Below are 19346 nucleotides of genomic sequence, written 5' to 3' on the forward strand. Positions count from 1 at the left end.
GTCAAGGCAAAAGAATCTGCTTTTGCTGGGCTGCCGGCTGCGCTGAGCAGCATGCTTCATCAACTGGCCCTGACAGCCGCGCTTCGGCAGTGTGCTTCTGCCGGCTCTCACTCTCAGACAGGCAGGCAGGCAAGCAGATGCAAGGGCACAAGCTTGCTTGCGCTGTGTCCTGCGCTTGCGTACCGCGCCCATTCTCAGCTTCGGCTCTGCCTTTGCCACCTGAGCCGCCATCACCAAAGGCGGCAGCTGCTTCCCGCGACCAAGGTGGTGGATTCGATCGCCATATTGGGTCTGAGCATGACTCTGCAGAAGTTGCGTCCTTTGGTCTCGCTACTTTTGGCGCAGTTGCACCTCTCTGGCAGGCTAATGTAGGACAGGGGTGGCGGTGCTGGCCGGCAGCCAGTTGTGCTGACAGATTGCTCCAGCAGAGGAGCAGGCCCTTCGGCCCATCTCTTCCGTGCGCAGCTGTTATTCTCTGCGCTCTGCAGGAGCATGAGACATCGGAGTGAATGAATGACGCTCATTTACACCCACCATTCGACGAATCGCTATCCAAATGAGATCGAAGCTCGTACAGATGTAGAGGCAGGAAAGTACCGTTGCCTGTCTTGTGCCGCCAAGGCAATGTGCAATCCAATTCAGGACCTAGCGCTGAATGCCTCATCAAGCGATAGAACCTCCTTGATAATGTGGGACCTTTGCAAAGGCCTGCCTCGACTGCCGGTCGACAGCGTCCAGCGCCTCTCGGTCATGACCATTGCTGTTCGCGTCCTCGATAAAATTTGTCAGATCGGTTTCTCACCGCAGCATCTAGTGCCGGCGGTCTGACAAGTTTCTGAGATCCCTTCCGAAGTAATGGGAGAAAAGGAGCTGTGATCCCATCGGCCGGCGGGCTTGCCTAAACTGAGGTGGTCTTAAATAGCTAGGCTGGAGCGGGTGCGATCTCTTCACTGGTAGGCAGAAGGTAGAGTAAAAGCGAAGAAAGAGGAAACAGAGCTGCGGCGGCCGTCAGGGCCAGCGCAGTGGGGGCCAGGGCAGCGAGTGGTCTCTGCCTGTGGGGGGGGGGGTGCGGTAGGAGCACTGATTGTGGGCTGGCTAGTGATGTGAGCAGCAAGCAGCGGAGTGGCCAGTGAATGGTGAGGAGGACGGGTGAGAGAGGAGAGGTGAAAATGGGAGGGGAGAGTGTAGGGTGTGAGTGAAGGGGCGAAGGCAGAGGAGTGTAAGAAAGGAGGAGCAGCGTGGGAGCAAGCTGAGAGTGGCTGTATGCCGCTTAAGTGCGGAGAGGTGCGGTGCACTGGTGCCTACGGCCATACTAGCCTGAAAACGCCCGATCTCGTCTGATCTCGGAAGCTAAGCAGGCTCAGGCCTGGTTAGTACTTGGATGGGAGACCGCCTGGGAATACCAGGTGCCGTAGGCTTTTGCTCCTCTGCCCAACTGCCCCAGCAGGAGGTGCTGTCTTTTTCATTTTTTCTCTCTCCCTCTCACTCATACACTCTGCGCTCTCCGTTTGCCACTCAGCCTGCAAACGCAAGCACTCTGCTGTCAAGGCACAAGAATCTGCTTTTGCTCGGCTGCCGGCTGCGCTTAGCAGCATGCTTCATCTCCTGGCCCTGACAGCCGCGCTTCGGCAGCGAGCTGCTGCCGGCGCTCACTCTCAGCCAGTCAGGCAGCCAGACGCAAGGGCACCCAAGCTTGCTTGCGCTGTGTCCTGCGCTTGCGTACAGCGCCCATTCTCAGCTTCGGCTCTGCCTTTGCCACCTGAGCAGGCATCACCAAAGGCGGCAGCTGCTTCCCGCGGCTAAACCGGCTGGCCCTGTGCGGCACAAGCTGCTCTCAAGAGCTTGTCATGGCTGAGTCGGACCAGCCGGTTCATCTGCAGGCCGCCGGACTGGCAATAGGTAGCCGCGCCCCACCCAGGCGAGGACGGTTAGCTCAGTTGGTCAGAGCGTGGTGCTAATAACGCCAAGGTCGTGGGTTCGATCCCCATACTGTCCACGCATTCCCTTCAGCCGGCCTGGGGTCTGTGCATAACTCTGTAGAAGCTGCTTCCGTCGTCCACTATCCTTTGGTCCAGCCACTTTTGGCGCAGTTGCACTTCTCTGGCAGGGGTGGCTGTGCTCGCCGGCAGGCAGTTGCGCTGACAGTGTGAGCAGGCCCCTCGGCCCATCTGGTCCGTGCGCAGCTGTTATTCTCTCCGCCCTGCAGGAGCATGAGACATGGGACTGAATGAATGAGGCACTTTTGCACCCACCTTCAGACGGTTAATTATCCCACCCTCTCTATTTGAAGCCGTTGCTGATCAAGAACCCATCAACGTTCGCCTGAAACGTACCCACCGACATTGTATCGCTAGGCGTCCGTGGCAAACAATTTCACATATCCACCAGCCTCCCTTAACGAACTACTCCTCAACTTTGTTCCAAAGAGACGTCTGACTGAGGCTGTGGCCTCAGCTGCTGCACATGACTGCCGTAGGAAACATCCTCAGCACATCCCTCCTATCTCGGCCTTTCAACATTTGATAGATTTCAATCAGATCGAATCTCGTACAGACGCAGAGCCGCGAAACTGCCAATGCCTGTCTTGTGCCGCCAAGGCGATGTGAAATCCAATTTAGGACCTGGCGCTGAATGCCTCATAAAGCGAAGGAACCTCCTTGAATAGGTGGGACTTTTGCAAAGGCCTGGCTTGACTGCCGGTCGGCAGCGTCCAGCGCCTCTCGCTCATGACCATTCCTGTTCGCCTCCTCGATTAAATTTGTCAGATCGATTTCTCACCGCAGCATCTAGTGCCGGCGGTCTGACAAGTTTCTAAGTTCCCTTCCGAAGTAAGGGGAGAAAAGGAGCTGTGATCCCATCGGCCGGCGGGCTTGCCGAAGCTGAGGTGGTCTTAAATAGCTAGGCTGGAGCGGGTGCGATCTCTTCACTGGTAGGCAGAAGGTAGAGTAAACGCGAAGAAAGGGGAAGCAGAGATGCGGCAGCCGTCAGGACCAGCGCAGTGGCGGCCTGAGCAGCGAGAGGTCTGTGTCTGTTGGGGGTGGGGGGGGGGGTGCGGTAGGAGCACTGATTGTGTGGTGGCTAGTGATGTGAGCAGCAAGCAGCGGAGTGGCCAGTGGATGGTGAGGAGGACGGGTGAGAGAGGAGAGGTGAAAATGGGAGGGGAGAGTGTAGGATGTGAGTGAAGGGGCGAAGGCAGAGGAGTGTAAGAAAGGAGGAGCAGCGTGGGAGCAAGCTGAGAGTGGCTGCATGCCGCTTAAGTGCGGAGAGGAGCGGTGCACTGGTGCCTACGGCCATACTAGCCTGAAAACGCCCGATCTCGTCTGATCTCGGAAGCTAAGCAGGCTCAGGCCTGGTTAGTACTTGGATGGGAGACCGCCTGGGAATACCAGGTGCCGTAGGCTTTTGATCCTTTGCCCAATTGCCCCACCAGGAGGTACTGTCTTTTTCTTTTTTCTCTCTCTCCATCTCACTCATACACGCTGCGCTCTCCGTTTGCCACTCAGCCTGCAAACGCAAGCACTCTGCTGTCAAGGCAAAAGAATCTGCTTTTGCTGGGCTGCCGGCTGCGCTGAGCAGCATGCTTCATCAACTGGCCCTGACAGCCGCGCTTCGGCAGTGTGCTTCTGCCGGCTCTCACTCTCAGACAGGCAGGCAGGCAAGCAGATGCAAGGGCACAAGCTTGCTTGCGCTGTGTCCTGCGCTTGCGTACAGCACCCATTCTCAGCTTCGGCTCTGCCTTTGCCACCTGAGCCGCCATCACCAAAGGCGGCAGCTGCTTCCCGCGACCAAGGTGGTGGATTCGATCGCCATACTGGGTCTGAGCATGACTCTGTAGAAGTTGCGTCCTTTGGTCTCGCTACTTTTGGCGCAGTTGCACCTCTCTGGCAGGCTAATGTAGGACAGGGGTGGCGGTGCTGGCCGGCAGCCAGTTGTGCTGACAGATTGCTCCAGCAGAGGAGCAGGCCCTTCGGCCCATCTCTTCCGTGCGCAGCTGTTATTCTCTGCGCTCTGCAGGAGCATGAGACATCGGAGTGAATGAATGACGCTCATTTACACCCACCATTCGACGAATCGCTATCCAAATGAGATCGAAGCTCGTACAGATGTAGAGGCAGGAAAGTACCGTTGCCTGTCTTGTGCCGCCAAGGCAATGTGCAATCCAATTCAGGACCTAGCGCTGAATGCCTCATCAAGCGATAGAACCTCCTTGATAATGTGGGACCTTTGCAAAGGCCTGGCTCGACTGCCGGTCGACAGCGTCCAGCGCCTCTCGCTCATGACCATTGCTGTTCGCGTCCTCGATAAAATTTGTCAGATCGGTTTCTCAGCGCAGCATCTAGTGCCGGCGGTCTGACAAGTTTCTGAGATCCCTTCCGAAGTAAGGGGAGAAAAGGAGCTGTGATCCCATCGGCCGGCGGGCTTGCCTAAGCTGAGGTGGTCTTAAATAGCTAGGCTGGAGCGGGTGCGATCTCTTCACTGGTAGGCAGAAGGTAGAGTAAAAGCGAAGAAAGAGGAAACAGAGCTGCGGCGCCCGTCAGGGCCAGCGCAGTGGGGCCCTGGGCAGCGAGTGGTCTCTGTCTGTGGGGGGGGGGGTGCGGTAGGAGCACTGATTGTGAGGTGGCTAGTGATGTGAGCAGCAAGCAGCGGAGTGGCCAGTGGATGGTGAGGAGGACGGGTGAGAGAGGAGAGGTGAAAATGGGAGGGGAGAGTGTAGGATGTGAGTGAAGGGGCGAAGGCAGAGGAGTGTAAGAAAGGAGGAGCAGCGTGGGAGCAAGCTGAGAGTGGCTGCATGCCGCTTAAGTGCGGAGAGGAGCGGTGCACTGGTGCCTACGGCCATACTAGCCTGAAAACGCCCGATCTCGTCTGATCTCGGAAGCTAAGCAGGCTCAGGCCTGGTTAGTACTTGGATGGGAGACCGCCTGGGAATACCAGGTGCCGTAGGCTTTTGCTCCTCTGCCCAACTGCCCCAGCAGGAGGTGCTGTCTTTTTCATTTTTTCTCTCTCCCTCTCACTCATACACTCTGCGCTCTCCGTTTGCCACTCAGCCTGCAAACGCAAGCACTCTGCTGTCAAGGCACAAGAATCTGCTTTTGCTCGGCTGCCGGCTGCGCTTAGCAGCATGCTTCATCACCTGGCCCTGACAGCCGCGCTTCGGCAGCGAGCTGCTGCCGGCGCTCACTCTCAGCCAGTCAGGCAGCCAGACGCAAGGGCACCCAAGCTTGCTTGCGCTTTGTCCAACGCTTGCGTACAGCGCCCATTCTCAGCTTCGGCTCTGCCTTTGCCACCTGAGCAGGCATCACCAAAGGCGGCAGCTGCTTCCCGCGGCTAAGCCGGCTGGCCCTGTGCGGCACAAGCTGCTCTCAAGAGCTTGTCATGGCTGAGTCGGACCAGCCGGTTCATGTGCAGGCCGCCGGACTGGCAATAGGTAGCCGCGCCCCACCCAGGCGAGGACGGTTAGCTCAGTTGGTCAGAGCGTGGTGCTAATAACGCCAAGGTCGTGGGTTCGATCCCCATACTGTCCACGCATTCCCTTCAGCCGGCCTGGGGTCTGTGCATAACTCTGTAGAAGCTGCTTCCGTCGTCCACTATCCTTTGGTCCAGCCACTTTTGGCGCAGTTGCACTTCTCTGGCAGGGGTGGCTGTGCTCGCCGGCAGGCAGTTGCGCTGACAGTGTGAGCAGGCCCCTCGGCCCATCTAGTCCGTGCGCAGCTGTTATTCTCTCCGCCCTGCAGGAGCATGAGACATGGGACTGAATGAATGAGGCACTTTTGCACCCACCTTGAGACGGTTAATTATCCCACCCTCTCTATTTGAAGCCGTTGCTGATCAAGAACCCATCAACGTTCGCCTGAAACGTACCCACCGACATTGTATCGCTAGGCGTCCGTGGCAAACAATTTCACATATCCACCAGCCTCCCTTAACGAACTACTCCTCAACTTTGTTCCAAAGAGACGTCTGACTGAGGCTGTGGCCTCAGCTGCTGCACATGACTGCCGTAGGAAACATCCTCAGCACATCCCTCCTATCTCGGCCTTTCAATATTTGATAGATTTCAATCAGATCGAATCTCGTACAGACGCAGAGCCGCGAAACTGCCAATGCCTGTCTTGTGCCGCCAAGGCGATGTGAAATCCAATTTAGGACCTGGCGCTGAATGCCTCATAAAGCGAAGGAACCTCCTTGAATAGGTGGGACTTTTGCAAAGGCCTGGCTTGACTGCCGGTCGGCAGCGTCCAGCGCCTCTCGCTCATGACCATTCCTGTTCGCCTCCTCGATTAAATTTGTCAGATCGATTTCTCACCGCAGCATCTCGTGCCGGCGGTCTGACAAGTTTCTGAGATCCCTTCCGAAGTAAGGGGAGAAAAGGAGCTGTGATCCCATCGGCCGGCGGGCTTGCCTAAGCTGAGGTGGTCTTAAATAGCTAGGCTGGAGCGGGTGCGATCTCTTCACTGGTAGGCAGAAGGTAGAGTAAACGCGAAGAAAGGGGAAGCAGAGATGCGGCAGCCGTCAGGACCAGCGCAGTGGCGGCCTGGGCAGCGAGAGGTCTGTGTCTGTTGGGGGTGGGGGGGGGCTGCGGTAGGAGCACTGATTGTGTGGTGGCTAGTGATGTGAGCAGCAAGCAGCGGAGTGGCCAGTGGATGGTGAGGAGGACGGGTGAGAGAGGAGAGGTGAAAATGGGAGGGGAGAGTGTAGGATGTGAGTGAAGGGGCGAAGGCAGAGGAGTGTAAGAAAGGAGGAGCAGCGTGGGAGCAAGCTGAGAGTGGCTGCATGCCGCTTAAGTGCGGAGAGGAGCGGTGCACTGGTGCCTACGGCCATACTAGCCTGAAAACGCCCGATCTCGTCTGATCTCGGAAGCTAAGCAGGCTCAGGCCTGGTTAGTACTTGGATGGGAGACCGCCTGGGAATACCAGGTGCCGTAGGCTTTTGATCCTTTGCCCAATTGCCCCACCAGGAGGTACTGTCTTTTTCTTTTTTCTCTCTCTCCATCTCACTCATACACGCTGCGCTCTCCGTTTGCCACTCAGCCTGCAAACGCAAGCACTCTGCTGTCAAGGCAAAAGAATCTGCTTTTGCTGGGCTGCCGGCTGCGCTGAGCAGCATGCTTCATCAACTGGCCCTGACAGCCGCGCTTCGGCAGTGTGCTTCTGCCGGCTCTCACTCTCAGACAGGCAGGCAGGCAAGCAGATGCAAGGGCACAAGCTTGCTTGCGCTGTGTCCTGCGCTTGCGTACAGCACCCATTCTCAGCTTCGGCTCTGCCTTTGCCACCTGAGCCGCCATCACCAAAGGCGGCAGCTGCTTCCCGCGACCAAGGTGGTGGATTCGATCGCCATACTGGGTCTGAGCATGACTCTGTAGAAGTTGCGTCCTTTGGTCTCGCTACTTTTGGCGCAGTTGCACCTCTCTGGCAGGCTAATGTAGGACAGGGGTGGCGGTGCTGGCCGGCAGCCAGTTGTGCTGACAGATTGCTCCAGCAGAGGAGCAGGCCCTTCGGCCCATCTCTTCCGTGCGCAGCTGTTATTCTCTGCGCTCTGCAGGAGCATGAGACATCGGAGTGAATGAATGACGCTCATTTACACCCACCATTCGACGAATCGCTATCCAAATGAGATCGAAGCTCGTACAGATGTAGAGGCAGGAAAGTACCGTTGCCTGTCTTGTGCCGCCAAGGCAATGTGCAATCCAATTCAGGACCTAGCGCTGAATGCCTCATCAAGCGATAGAACCTCCTTGATAATGTGGGACCTTTGCAAAGGCCTGGCTCGACTGCCGGTCGACAGCGTCCAGCGCCTCTCGCTCATGACCATTGCTGTTCGCGTCCTCGATAAAATTTGTCAGATCGGTTTCTCAGCGCAGCATCTAGTGCCGGCGGTCTGACAAGTTTCTGAGATCCCTTCCGAAGTAAGGGGAGAAAAGGAGCTGTGATCCCATCGGCCGGCGGGCTTGCCTAAGCTGAGGTGGCCTTAAATAGCTAGGCTGGAGCGGGTGCGATCTCTTCACTGGTAGGCAGAAGGTAGAGTAAAAGCGAAGAAAGAGGAAACAGAGCTGCGGCGGCCGTCAGGGCGAGCGCAGTGGGGCCCTGGGCAGCGAGTGGTCTCTGTCTGTGGGGGGGGGGTGCGGTAGGAGCACTGATTGTGAGGTGGCTAGTGATGTGAGCAGCAAGCAGCGGAGTGGCCAGTGGATGGTGAGGAGGACGGGTGAGAGAGGAGAGGTGAAAATGGGAGGGGAGAGTGTAGGATGTGAGTGAAGGGGCGAAGGCAGAGGAGTGTAAGAAAGGAGGAGCAGCGTGGGAGCAAGCTGAGAGTGGCTGCATGCCGCTTAAGTGCGGAGAGGAGCGGTGCACTGGTGCCTACGGCCATACTAACCTGAAAACGCCCGATCTCGTCTGATCTCGGAAGCTAAGCAGGCTCAGGCCTGGTTAGTACTTGGATGGGAGACCGCCTGGGAATACCAGGTGCCGTAGGCTTTTGCTCCTCTGCCCAACTGCCCCAGCAGGAGGTGCTGTCTTTTTCATTTTTTCTCTCTCCCTCTCACTCATACACTCTGCGCTCTCCGTTTGCCACTCAGCCTGCAAACGCAAGCACTCTGCTGTCAAGGCACAAGAATCTGCTTTTGCTCGGCTGCCGGCTGCGCTTAGCAGCATGCTTCATCTCCTGGCCCTGACAGCCGCGCTTCGGCAGCGAGCTGCTGCCGGCGCTCACTCTCAGCCAGTCAGGCAGCCAGACGCAAGGGCACCCAAGCTTGCTTGCGCTGTGTCCTGCGCTTGCGTACAGCGCCCATTCTCAGCTTCGGCTCTGCCTTTGCCACCTGAGCAGGCATCACCAAAGGCGGCAGCTGCTTCCCGCGGCTAAACCGGCTGGCCCTGTGCGGCACAAGCTGCTCTCAAGAGCTTGTCATGGCTGAGTCGGACCAGCCGGTTCATGTGCAGGCCGCCGGACTGGCAATAGGTAGCCGCGCCCCACCCAGGCGAGGACGGTTAGCTCAGTTGGTCAGAGCGTGGTGCTAATAACGCCAAGGTCGTGGGTTCGATCCCCATACTGTCCACGCATTCCCTTCAGCCGGCCTGGGGTCTGTGCATAACTCTGTAGAAGCTGCTTCCGTCGTCCACTATCCTTTGGTCCAGCCACTTTTGGCGCAGTTGCACTTCTCTGGCAGGGGTGGCTGTGCTCGCCGGCAGGCAGTTGCGCTGACAGTGTGAGCAGGCCCCTCGGCCCATCTAGTCCGTGCGCAGCTGTTATTCTCTCCGCCCTGCAGGAGCATGAGACATGGGACTGAATGAATGAGGCACTTTTGCACCCACCTTGAGACGGTTAATTATCCCACCCTCTCTATTTGAAGCCGTTGCTGATCAAGAACCCATCAACGTTCGCCTGAAACGTACCCACCGACATTGTATCGCTAGGCGTCCGTGGCAAACAATTTCACATATCCACCAGCCTCCCTTAACGAACTACTCCTCAACTTTGTTCCAAAGAGACGTCTGACTGAGGCTGTGGCCTCAGCTGCTGCACATGACTGCCGTAGGAAACATCCTCAGCACATCCCTCCTATCTCGGCCTTTCAATATTTGATAGATTTCAATCAGATCGAATCTCGTACAGACGCAGAGCCGCGAAACTGCCAATGCCTGTCTTGTGCCGCCAAGGCGATGTGAAATCCAATTTAGGACCTGGCGCTGAATGCCTCATAAAGCGAAGGAACCTCCTTGAATAGGTGGGACTTTTGCAAAGGCCTGGCTTGACTGCCGGTCGGCAGCGTCCAGCGCCTCTCGCTCATGACCATTCCTGTTCGCCTCCTCGATTAAATTTGTCAGATCGATTTCTCACCGCAGCATCTCGTGCCGGCGGTCTGACAAGTTTCTGAGATCCCTTCCGAAGTAAGGGGAGAAAAGGAGCTGTGATCCCATCGGCCGGCGGGCTTGCCTAAGCTGAGGTGGTCTTAAATAGCTAGGCTGGAGCGGGTGCGATCTCTTCACTGGTAGGCAGAAGGTAGAGTAAACGCGAAGAAAGGGGAAGCAGAGATGCGGCAGCCGTCAGGACCAGCGCAGTGGCGGCCTGGGCAGCGAGAGGTCTGTGTCTGTTGGGGGTGGGGGGGGGCTGCGGTAGGAGCACTGATTGTGTGGTGGCTAGTGATGTGAGCAGCAAGCAGCGGAGTGGCCAGTGGATGGTGAGGAGGACGGGTGAGAGAGGAGAGGTGAAAATGGGAGGGGAGAGTGTAGGATGTGAGTGAAGGGGCGAAGGCAGAGGAGTGTAAGAAAGGAGGAGCAGCGTGGGAGCAAGCTGAGAGTGGCTGCATGCCGCTTAAGTGCGGAGAGGAGCGGTGCACTGGTGCCTACGGCCATACTAGCCTGAAAACGCCCGATCTCGTCTGATCTCGGAAGCTAAGCAGGCTCAGGCCTGGTTAGTACTTGGATGGGAGACCGCCTGGGAATACCAGGTGCCGTAGGCTTTTGATCCTTTGCCCAATTGCCCCACCAGGAGGTACTGTCTTTTTCTTTTTTCTCTCTCTCCATCTCACTCATACACGCTGCGCTCTCCGTTTGCCACTCAGCCTGCAAACGCAAGCACTCTGCTGTCAAGGCAAAAGAATCTGCTTTTGCTGGGCTGCCGGCTGCGCTGAGCAGCATGCTTCATCAACTGGCCCTGACAGCCGCGCTTCGGCAGTGTGCTTCTGCCGGCTCTCACTCTCAGACAGGCAGGCAGGCAAGCAGATGCAAGGGCACAAGCTTGCTTGCGCTGTGTCCTGCGCTTGCGTACAGCACCCATTCTCAGCTTCGGCTCTGCCTTTGCCACCTGAGCCGCCATCACCAAAGGCGGCAGCTGCTTCCCGCGACCAAGGTGGTGGATTCGATCGCCATACTGGGTCTGAGCATGACTCTGTAGAAGTTGCGTCCTTTGGTCTCGCTACTTTTGGCGCAGTTGCACCTCTCTGGCAGGCTAATGTAGGACAGGGGTGGCGGTGCTGGCCGGCAGCCAGTTGTGCTGACAGATTGCTCCAGCAGAGGAGCAGGCCCTTCGGCCCATCTCTTCCGTGCGCAGCTGTTATTCTCTGCGCTCTGCAGGAGCATGAGACATCGGAGTGAATGAATGACGCTCATTTACACCCACCATTCGACGAATCGCTATCCAAATGAGATCGAAGCTCGTACAGATGTAGAGGCAGGAAAGTACCGTTGCCTGTCTTGTGCCGCCAAGGCAATGTGCAATCCAATTCAGGACCTAGCGCTGAATGCCTCATCAAGCGATAGAACCTCCTTGATAATGTGGGACCTTTGCAAAGGCCTGGCTCGACTGCCGGTCGACAGCGTCCAGCGCCTCTCGCTCATGACCATTGCTGTTCGCGTCCTCGATAAAATTTGTCAGATCGGTTTCTCAGCGCAGCATCTAGTGCCGGCGGTCTGACAAGTTTCTGAGATCCCTTCCGAAGTAAGGGGAGAAAAGGAGCTGTGATCCCATCGGCCGGCGGGCTTGCCTAAGCTGAGGTGGTCTTAAATAGCTAGGCTGGAGCGGGTGCGATCTCTTCACTGGTAGGCAGAAGGTAGAGTAAAAGCGAAGAAAGAGGAAACAGAGCTGCGGCGCCCGTCAGGGCCAGCGCAGTGGGGCCCTGGGCAGCGAGTGGTCTCTGTCTGTGGGGGGGGGGGGTGCGGTAGGAGCACTGATTGTGAGGTGGCTAGTGATGTGAGCAGCAAGCAGCGGAGTGGCCAGTGGATGGTGAGGAGGACGGGTGAGAGAGGAGAGGTGAAAATGGGAGGGGAGAGTGTAGGATGTGAGTGAAGGGGCGAAGGCAGAGGAGTGTAAGAAAGGAGGAGCAGCGTGGGAGCAAGCTGAGAGTGGCTGCATGCCGCTTAAGTGCGGAGAGGAGCGGTGCACTGGTGCCTACGGCCATACTAGCCTGAAAACGCCCGATCTCGTCTGATCTCGGAAGCTAAGCAGGCTCAGGCCTGGTTAGTACTTGGATGGGAGACCGCCTGGGAATACCAGGTGCCGTAGGCTTTTGCTCCTCTGCCCAACTGCCCCAGCAGGAGGTGCTGTCTTTTTCATTTTTTCTCTCTCCCTCTCACTCATACACTCTGCGCTCTCCGTTTGCCACTCAGCCTGCAAACGCAAGCACTCTGCTGTCAAGGCACAAGAATCTGCTTTTGCTCGGCTGCCGGCTGCGCTTAGCAGCATGCTTCATCACCTGGCCCTGACAGCCGCGCTTCGGCAGCGAGCTGCTGCCGGCGCTCACTCTCAGCCAGTCAGGCAGCCAGACGCAAGGGCACCCAAGCTTGCTTGCGCTGTGTCCAACGCTTGCGTACAGCGCCCATTCTCAGCTTCGGCTCTGCCTTTGCCACCTGAGCAGGCATCACCAAAGGCGGCAGCTGCTTCCCGCGGCTAAGCCGGCTGGCCCTGTGCGGCACAAGCTGCTCTCAAGAGCTTGTCATGGCTGAGTCGGACCAGCCGGTTCATCTGCAGGCCGCCGGACTGGCAATAGGTACCCGCGCCCCACCCAGGCGAGGACGGTTAGCTCAGTTGGTCAGAGCGTGGTGCTAATAACGCCAAGGTCGTGGGTTCGATCCCCATACTGTCCACGCATTCCCTTCAGCCGGCCTGGGGTCTGTGCATAACTCTGTAGAAGCTGCTTCCGTCGTCCACTATCCTTTGGTCCAGCCACTTTTGGCGCAGTTGCACTTCTCTGGCAGGGGTGGCTGTGCTCGCCGGCAGGCAGTTGCGCTGACAGTGTGAGCAGGCCCCTCGGCCCATCTAGTCCGTGCGCAGCTGTTATTCTCTCCGCCCTGCAGGAGCATGAGACATGGGACTGAATGAATGAGGCACTTTTGCACCCACCTTGAGACGGTTAATTATCCCACCCTCTCTATTTGAAGCCGTTGCTGATCAAGAACCCATCAACGTTCGCCTGAAACGTACCCACCGACATTGTATCGCTAGGCGTCCGTGGCAAACAATTTCACATATCCACCAGCCTCCCTTAACGAACTACTCCTCAACTTTGTTCCAAAGAGACGTCTGACTGAGGCTGTGGCCTCAGCTGCTGCACATGACTGCCGTAGGAAACATCCTCAGCACATCCCTCCTATCTCGGCCTTTCAATATTTGATAGATTTCAATCAGATCGAATCTCGTACAGACGCAGAGCCGCGAAACTGCCAATGCCTGTCTTGTGCCGCCAAGGCGATGTGAAATCCAATTTAGGACCTGGCGCTGAATGCCTCATAAAGCGAAGGAACCTCCTTGAATAGGTGGGACTTTTGCAAAGGCCTGGCTTGACTGCCGGTCGGCAGCGTCCAGCGCCTCTCGCTCATGACCATTCCTGTTCGCCTCCTCGATTAAATTTGTCAGATCGATTTCTCACCGCAGCATCTCGTGCCGGCGGTCTGACAAGTTTCTGAGATCCCTTCCGAAGTAAGGGGAGAAAAGGAGCTGTGATCCCATCGGCCGGCGGGCTTGCCTAAGCTGAGGTGGTCTTAAATAGCTAGGCTGGAGCGGGTGCGATCTCTTCACTGGTAGGCAGAAGGTAGAGTAAAAGCGAAGAAAGAGGAAACAGAGCTGCGGCGGCCGTCAGGGCCAGCGCAGTGGGGGCCTGGGCAGCGAGTGGTCTCTGTCTGTGGGGTGGGGGGTGCGGAAGGAGCACTGATTGTGGGGTGGCTAGTGATGTGAGCAGCAAGCAGCGGAGTGGCCAGTGAATGGTGAGGAGGACGGGTGAGAGAGGAGAGGTGAAAATGGGAGGGGAGAGTGTAGGGTGTGAGTGCAGGGGCGAAGGCAGAGGAGTGTAAGAAAGGAGGAGCAGCGTGGGAGCAAGCTGAGAGTGGCTGTATGCCGCTTAAGTGCGGAGAGGTGCGGTGCACTGGTGCCTACGGCCATACTAGCCTGAAAACGCCCGATCTCGTCTGATCTCGGAAGCTAAGCAGGCTCAGGCCTGGTTAGTACTTGGATGGGAGACCGCCTGGGAATACCAGGTGCCGTAGGCTTTTGCTCCTCTGCCCAACTGCCCCAGCAGGAGGTGCTGTCTTTTTCATTTTTTCTCTCTCCCTCTCACTCATACACTCTGCACTCTCCGTTTGCCACTCAGCCTGCAAACGCAAGCACTCTGCTGTCAAGGCACAAGAATCTGCTTTTGCTCGGCTGCCGGCTGCGCTTAGCAGCATGCTTCATCTCCTGGCCCTGACAGCCGCGCTTCGGCAGCGAGCTGCTGCCGGCGCTCACTCTCAGCCAGTCAGGCAGCCAGACGCAAGGGCACCCAAGCTTGCTTGCGCTGTGTCCTGCGCTTGCGTACAGCGCCCATTCTCAGCTTCGGCTCTGCCTTTGCCACCTGAGCAGGCATCACCAAAGGCGGCAGCTGCTTCCCGCGGCTAAACCGGCTGGCCCTGTGCGGCACAAGCTGCTCTCAAGAGCTTGTCATGGCTGAGTCGGACCAGCCGGTTCATCTGCAGGCCGCCGGACTGGCAATAGGTAGCCGCGCCCCACCCAGGCGAGGACGGTTAGCTCAGTTGGTCAGAGCGTGGTGCTAATAACGCCAAGGTCGTGGGTTCGATCCCCATACTGTCCACGCATTCCCTTCAGCCGGCCTGGGGTCTGTGCATAACTCTGTAGAAGCTGCTTCCGTCGTCCACTATCCTTTGGTCCAGCCACTTTTGGCGCAGTTGCACTTCTCTGGCAGGGGTGGCTGTGCTCGCCGGCAGGCAGTTGCGCTGACAGTGTGAGCAGGCCCCTCGGCCCATCTGGTCCGTGCGCAGCTGTTATTCTCTCCGCCCTGCAGGAGCATGAGACATGGGACTGAATGAATGAGGCACTTTTGCACCCACCTTCAGACGGTTAATTATCCCACCCTCTCTATTTGAAGCCGTTGCTGATCAAGAACCCATCAACGTTCGCCTGAAACGTACCCACCGACATTGTATCGCTAGGCGTCCGTGGCAAACAATTTCACATATCCACCAGCCTCCCTTAACGAACTACTCCTCAACTTTGTTCCAAAGAGACGTCTGACTGAGGCTGTGGCCTCAGCTGCTGCACATGACTGCCGTAGGAAACATCCTCAGCACATCCCTCCTATCTCGGCCTTTCAATATTTGATAGATTTCAATCAGATCGAATCTCGTACAGACGCAGAGCCGCGAAACTGCCAATGCCTGTCTTGTGCCGCCAAGGCGATGTGAAATCCAATTTAGGACCTGGCGCTGAATGCCTCATAAAGCGAAGGAACCTCCTTGAATAGGTGGGACTTTTGCAAAGGCCTGGCTTGACTGCCGGTCGGCAGCGTCCAGCGCCTCTCGCTCATGACCATTCCTGTTCGCCTCCTCGATTAAATTTGTCAGATCGATTTCTCACCGCAGCATCTCGTGCCGGCGGTCTGACAAGTTTCTGAGATCCCTTCCGAAGTAAGGGGAGAAAAGGAGCTGTGATCCCATCGGCCGGCGGGCTTGCCTAAGCTGAGGTGGTCTTAAATAGCTAGGCTGGAGCGGGTGCGATCTCTTCACTGGTAGGCAGAAGGTAGAGTAAACGCGAAGAAAGGGGAAGCAGAGATGCGGCAGCCGTCAGGACCAGCGCAGTGGCGGCCTGAGCAGCGAGAGGTCTGTGTCTGTTGGGGGTGGGGGGGGGGTGCGGTAGGAGCACTGATTGTGTGGTGGCTAGTGATGTGAGCAGCAAGCAGCGGAGTGGCCAGTGGATGGTGAGGAGGACGGGTGAGAGAGGAGAGGTGAAAATGGGAGGGGAGAGTGTAGGATGTGAGTGAAGGGGCGAAGGCAGAGGAGTGTAAGAAAGGAGGAGCAGCGTGGGAGCAAGCTGAGAGTGGCTGCATGCCGCTTAAGTGCGGAGAGGAGCGGTGCACTGGTGCCTACGGCCATACTAGCCTGAAAACGCCCGATCTCGTCTGATCTCGGAAGCTAAGCAGGCTCAGGCCTGGTTAGTACTTGGATGGGAGACCGCCTGGGAATACCAGGTGCCGTAGGCTTTTGATCCTTTGCCCAATTGCCCCACCAGGAGGTACTGTCTTTTTCTTTTTTCTCTCTCTCCATCTCACTCATACACGCTGCGCTCTCCGTTTGCCACTCAGCCTGCAAACGCAAGCACTCTGCTGTCAAGGCAAAAGAATCTGCTTTTGCTGGGCTGCCGGCTGCGCTGAGCAGCATGCTTCATCTCCTGGCCCTGACAGCCGCGCTTCGGCAGCGAGCTGCTGCCGGCGCTCACTCTCAGCCAGTCAGGCAGCCAGACGCAAGGGCACCCAAGCTTGCTTGCGCTGTGTCCAACGCTTGCGTACAGCGCCCATTCTCAGCTTCGGCTCTGCCTTTGCCACCTGAGCAGGCATCACCAAAGGCGGCAGCTGCTTCCCGCGGCTAAGCCGGCTGGCCCTGTGCGGCACAAGCTGCTCTCAAGAGCTTGTCATGGCTGAGTCGGACCAGCCGGTTCATCTGCAGGCCGCCGGACTGGCAATAGGTACCCGCGCCCCACCCAGGCGAGGACGGTTAGCTCAGTTGGTCAGAGCGTGGTGCTAATAACGCCAAGGTCGTGGGTTCGATCCCCATACTGTCCACGCATTCCCTTCAGCCGGCCTGGGGTCTGTGCATAACTCTGTAGAAGCTGCTTCCGTCGTCCACTATCCTTTGGTCCAGCCACTTTTGGCGCAGTTGCACTTCTCTGGCAGGGGTGGCTGTGCTCGCCGGCAGGCAGTTGCGCTGACAGTGTGAGCAGGCCCCTCGGCCCATCTAGTCCGTGCGCAGCTGTTATTCTCTCCGCCCTGCAGGAGCATGAGACATGGGACTGAATGAATGAGGCACTTTTGCACCCACCTTGAGACGGTTAATTATCCCACCCTCTCTATTTGAAGCCGTTGCTGATCAAGAACCCATCAACGTTCGCCTGAAACGTACCCACCGACATTGTATCGCTAGGCGTCCGTGGCAAACAATTTCACATATCCACCAGCCTCCCTTAACGAACTACTCCTCAACTTTGTTCCAAAGAGACGTCTGACTGAGGCTGTGGCCTCAGCTGCTGCACATGACTGCCGTAGGAAACATCCTCAGCACATCCCTCCTATCTCGGCCTTTCAATATTTGATAGATTTCAATCAGATCGAATCTCGTACAGACGCAGAGCCGCGAAACTGCCAATGCCTGTCTTGTGCCGCCAAGGCGATGTGAAATCCAATTTAGGACCTGGCGCTGAATGCCTCATAAAGCGAAGGAACCTCCTTGAATAGGTGGGACTTTTGCAAAGGCCTGGCTTGACTGCCGGTCGGCAGCGTCCAGCGCCTCTCGCTCATGACCATTCCTGTTCGCCTCCTCGATTAAATTTGTCAGATCGATTTCTCACCGCAGCATCTCGTGCCGGCGGTCTGACAAGTTTCTGAGATCCCTTCCGAAGTAAGGGGAGAAAAGGAGCTGTGATCCCATCGGCCGGCGGGCTTGCCTAAGCTGAGGTGGTCTTAAATAGCTAGGCTGGAGCGGGTGCGATCTCTTCACTGGTAGGCAGAAGGTAGAGTAAAAGCGAAGAAAGAGGAAACAGAGCTGCGGCGGCCGTCAGGGCCAGCGCAGTGGGGGCCTGGGCAGCGAGTGGTCTCTGTCTGTGGGGTGGGGGGTGCGGAAGGAGCACTGATTGTGGGGTGGCTAGTGATGTGAGCAGCAAGCAGCGGAGTGGCCAGTGAATGGTGAGGAGGACGGGTGAGAGAGGAGAGGTGAAAATGGGAGGGGAGAGTGTAGGGTGTGAGTGCAGGGGCGAAGGCAGAGGAGTGTAAGAAAGGAGGAGCAGCGTGGGAGCAAGCTGAGAGTGGCTGTATGCCGCTTAAGTGCGGAGAGGTGCGGTGCACTGGTGCCTACGGCCATACTAGCCTGAAAACGCCCGATCTCGTCTGATCTCGGAAGCTAAGCAGGCTCAGGCCTGGTTAGTACTTGGATGGGAGACCGCCTGGGAATACCAGGTGCCGTAGGCTTTTGCTCCTCTGCCCAACTGCCCCAGCAGGAGGTGCTGTCTTTTTCATTTTTTCTCTCTCCCTCTCACTCATACACTCTGCACTCTCCGTTTGCCACTCAGCCTGCAAACGCAAGCACTCTGCTGTCAAGGCACAAGAATCTGCTTTTGCTCGGCTGCCGGCTGCGCTTAGCAGCATGCTTCATCTCCTGGCCCTGACAGCCGCGCTTCGGCAGCGAGCTGCTGCCGGCGCTCACTCTCAGCCAGTCAGGCAGCCAGACGCAAGGGCACCCAAGCTTGCTTGCGCTGTGTCCTGCGCTTGCGTACAGCGCCCATTCTCAGCTTCGGCTCTGCCTTTGCCACCTGAGCAGGCATCACCAAAGGCGGCAGCTGCTTCCCGCGGCTAAACCGGCTGGCCCTGTGCGGCACAAGCTGCTCTCAAGAGCTTGTCATGGCTGAGTCGGACCAGCCGGTTCATCTGCAGGCCGCCGGACTGGCAATAGGTAGCCGCGCCCCACCCAGGCGAGGACGGTTAGCTCAGTTGGTCAGAGCGTGGTGCTAATAACGCCAAGGTCGTGGGTTCGATCCCCATACTGTCCACGCATTCCCTTCAGCCGGCCTGGGGTCTGTGCATAACTCTGTAGAAGCTGCTTCCGTCGTCCACTATCCTTTGGTCCAGCCACTTTTGGCGCAGTTGCACTTCTCTGGCAGGGGTGGCTGTGCTCGCCGGCAGGCAGTTGCGCTGACAGTGTGAGCAGGCCCCTCGGCCCATCTGGTCCGTGCGCAGCTGTTATTCTCTCCGCCCTGCAGGAGCATGAGACATGGGACTGAATGAATGAGGCACTTTTGCACCCACCTTCAGACGGTTAATTATCCCACCCTCTCTATTTGAAGCCGTTGCTGATCAAGAACCCATCAACGTTCGCCTGAAACGTACCCACCGACATTGTATCGCTAGGCGTCCGTGGCAAACAATTTCACATATCCACCAGCCTCCCTTAACGAACTACTCCTCAACTTTGTTCCAAAGAGACGTCTGACTGAGGCTGTGGCCTCAGCTGCTGCACATGACTGCCGTAGGAAACATCCTCAGCACATCCCTCCTATCTCGGCCTTTCAATATTTGATAGATTTCAATCAGATCGAATCTCGTACAGACGCAGAGCCGCGAAACTGCCAATGCCTGTCTTGTGCCGCCAAGGCGATGTGAAATCCAATTTAGGACCTGGCGCTGAATGCCTCATAAAGCGAAGGAACCTCCTTGAATAGGTGGGACTTTTGCAAAGGCCTGGCTTGACTGCCGGTCGGCAGCGTCCAGCGCCTCTCGCTCATGACCATTCCTGTTCGCCTCCTCGATTAAATTTGTCAGATCGATTTCTCACCGCAGCATCTCGTGCCGGCGGTCTGACAAGTTTCTGAGATCCCTTCCGAAGTAAGGG

At 57.3% G+C, this 19346-nt stretch overlaps 10 non-coding genes across 10 annotated transcripts; all 10 read left to right on the forward strand.

Moving 5' to 3' along the window:
• Positions 1-1299: 1299 nt before the first annotated feature.
• LOC140194223 (5S ribosomal RNA) lies at positions 1300-1418 on the forward strand. The gene has a single exon (XR_011885075.1). It is a non-coding gene; the product is annotated as a 5S ribosomal RNA (ribosomal RNA).
• A 1864-nt stretch (positions 1419-3282) lies between these two features.
• LOC140194234 (5S ribosomal RNA) lies at positions 3283-3401 on the forward strand. Its single transcript, XR_011885086.1, has one exon. It is a non-coding gene; the product is annotated as a 5S ribosomal RNA (ribosomal RNA).
• A 1424-nt stretch (positions 3402-4825) lies between these two features.
• LOC140194246 (5S ribosomal RNA) lies at positions 4826-4944 on the forward strand. The gene has a single exon (XR_011885097.1). It is a non-coding gene; the product is annotated as a 5S ribosomal RNA (ribosomal RNA).
• Positions 4945-6807: 1863 nt separating this feature from the next.
• On the forward strand, positions 6808-6926 carry LOC140194257 (5S ribosomal RNA). The gene has a single exon (XR_011885108.1). It is a non-coding gene; the product is annotated as a 5S ribosomal RNA (ribosomal RNA).
• A 1423-nt stretch (positions 6927-8349) lies between these two features.
• On the forward strand, positions 8350-8468 carry LOC140194291 (5S ribosomal RNA). Its single transcript, XR_011885142.1, has one exon. It is a non-coding gene; the product is annotated as a 5S ribosomal RNA (ribosomal RNA).
• A 1863-nt stretch (positions 8469-10331) lies between these two features.
• On the forward strand, positions 10332-10450 carry LOC140194268 (5S ribosomal RNA). Its single transcript, XR_011885119.1, has one exon. It is a non-coding gene; the product is annotated as a 5S ribosomal RNA (ribosomal RNA).
• A 1425-nt stretch (positions 10451-11875) lies between these two features.
• On the forward strand, positions 11876-11994 carry LOC140194279 (5S ribosomal RNA). The gene has a single exon (XR_011885130.1). It is a non-coding gene; the product is annotated as a 5S ribosomal RNA (ribosomal RNA).
• Positions 11995-13851: 1857 nt separating this feature from the next.
• LOC140194290 (5S ribosomal RNA) lies at positions 13852-13970 on the forward strand. The gene has a single exon (XR_011885141.1). It is a non-coding gene; the product is annotated as a 5S ribosomal RNA (ribosomal RNA).
• A 1863-nt stretch (positions 13971-15833) lies between these two features.
• Positions 15834-15952, forward strand: LOC140194301 (5S ribosomal RNA). The gene has a single exon (XR_011885152.1). It is a non-coding gene; the product is annotated as a 5S ribosomal RNA (ribosomal RNA).
• Positions 15953-17810: 1858 nt separating this feature from the next.
• Positions 17811-17929, forward strand: LOC140194313 (5S ribosomal RNA). Its single transcript, XR_011885164.1, has one exon. It is a non-coding gene; the product is annotated as a 5S ribosomal RNA (ribosomal RNA).
• The last annotated feature ends 1417 nt before the right edge of the window (positions 17930-19346 follow it).

The sequence above is a fragment of the Mobula birostris genome, chromosome 2 (assembly GCF_030028105.1).
Source record: "Mobula birostris isolate sMobBir1 chromosome 2, sMobBir1.hap1, whole genome shotgun sequence".
NCBI lineage: Eukaryota > Metazoa > Chordata > Chondrichthyes > Myliobatiformes > Myliobatidae > Mobula > Mobula birostris.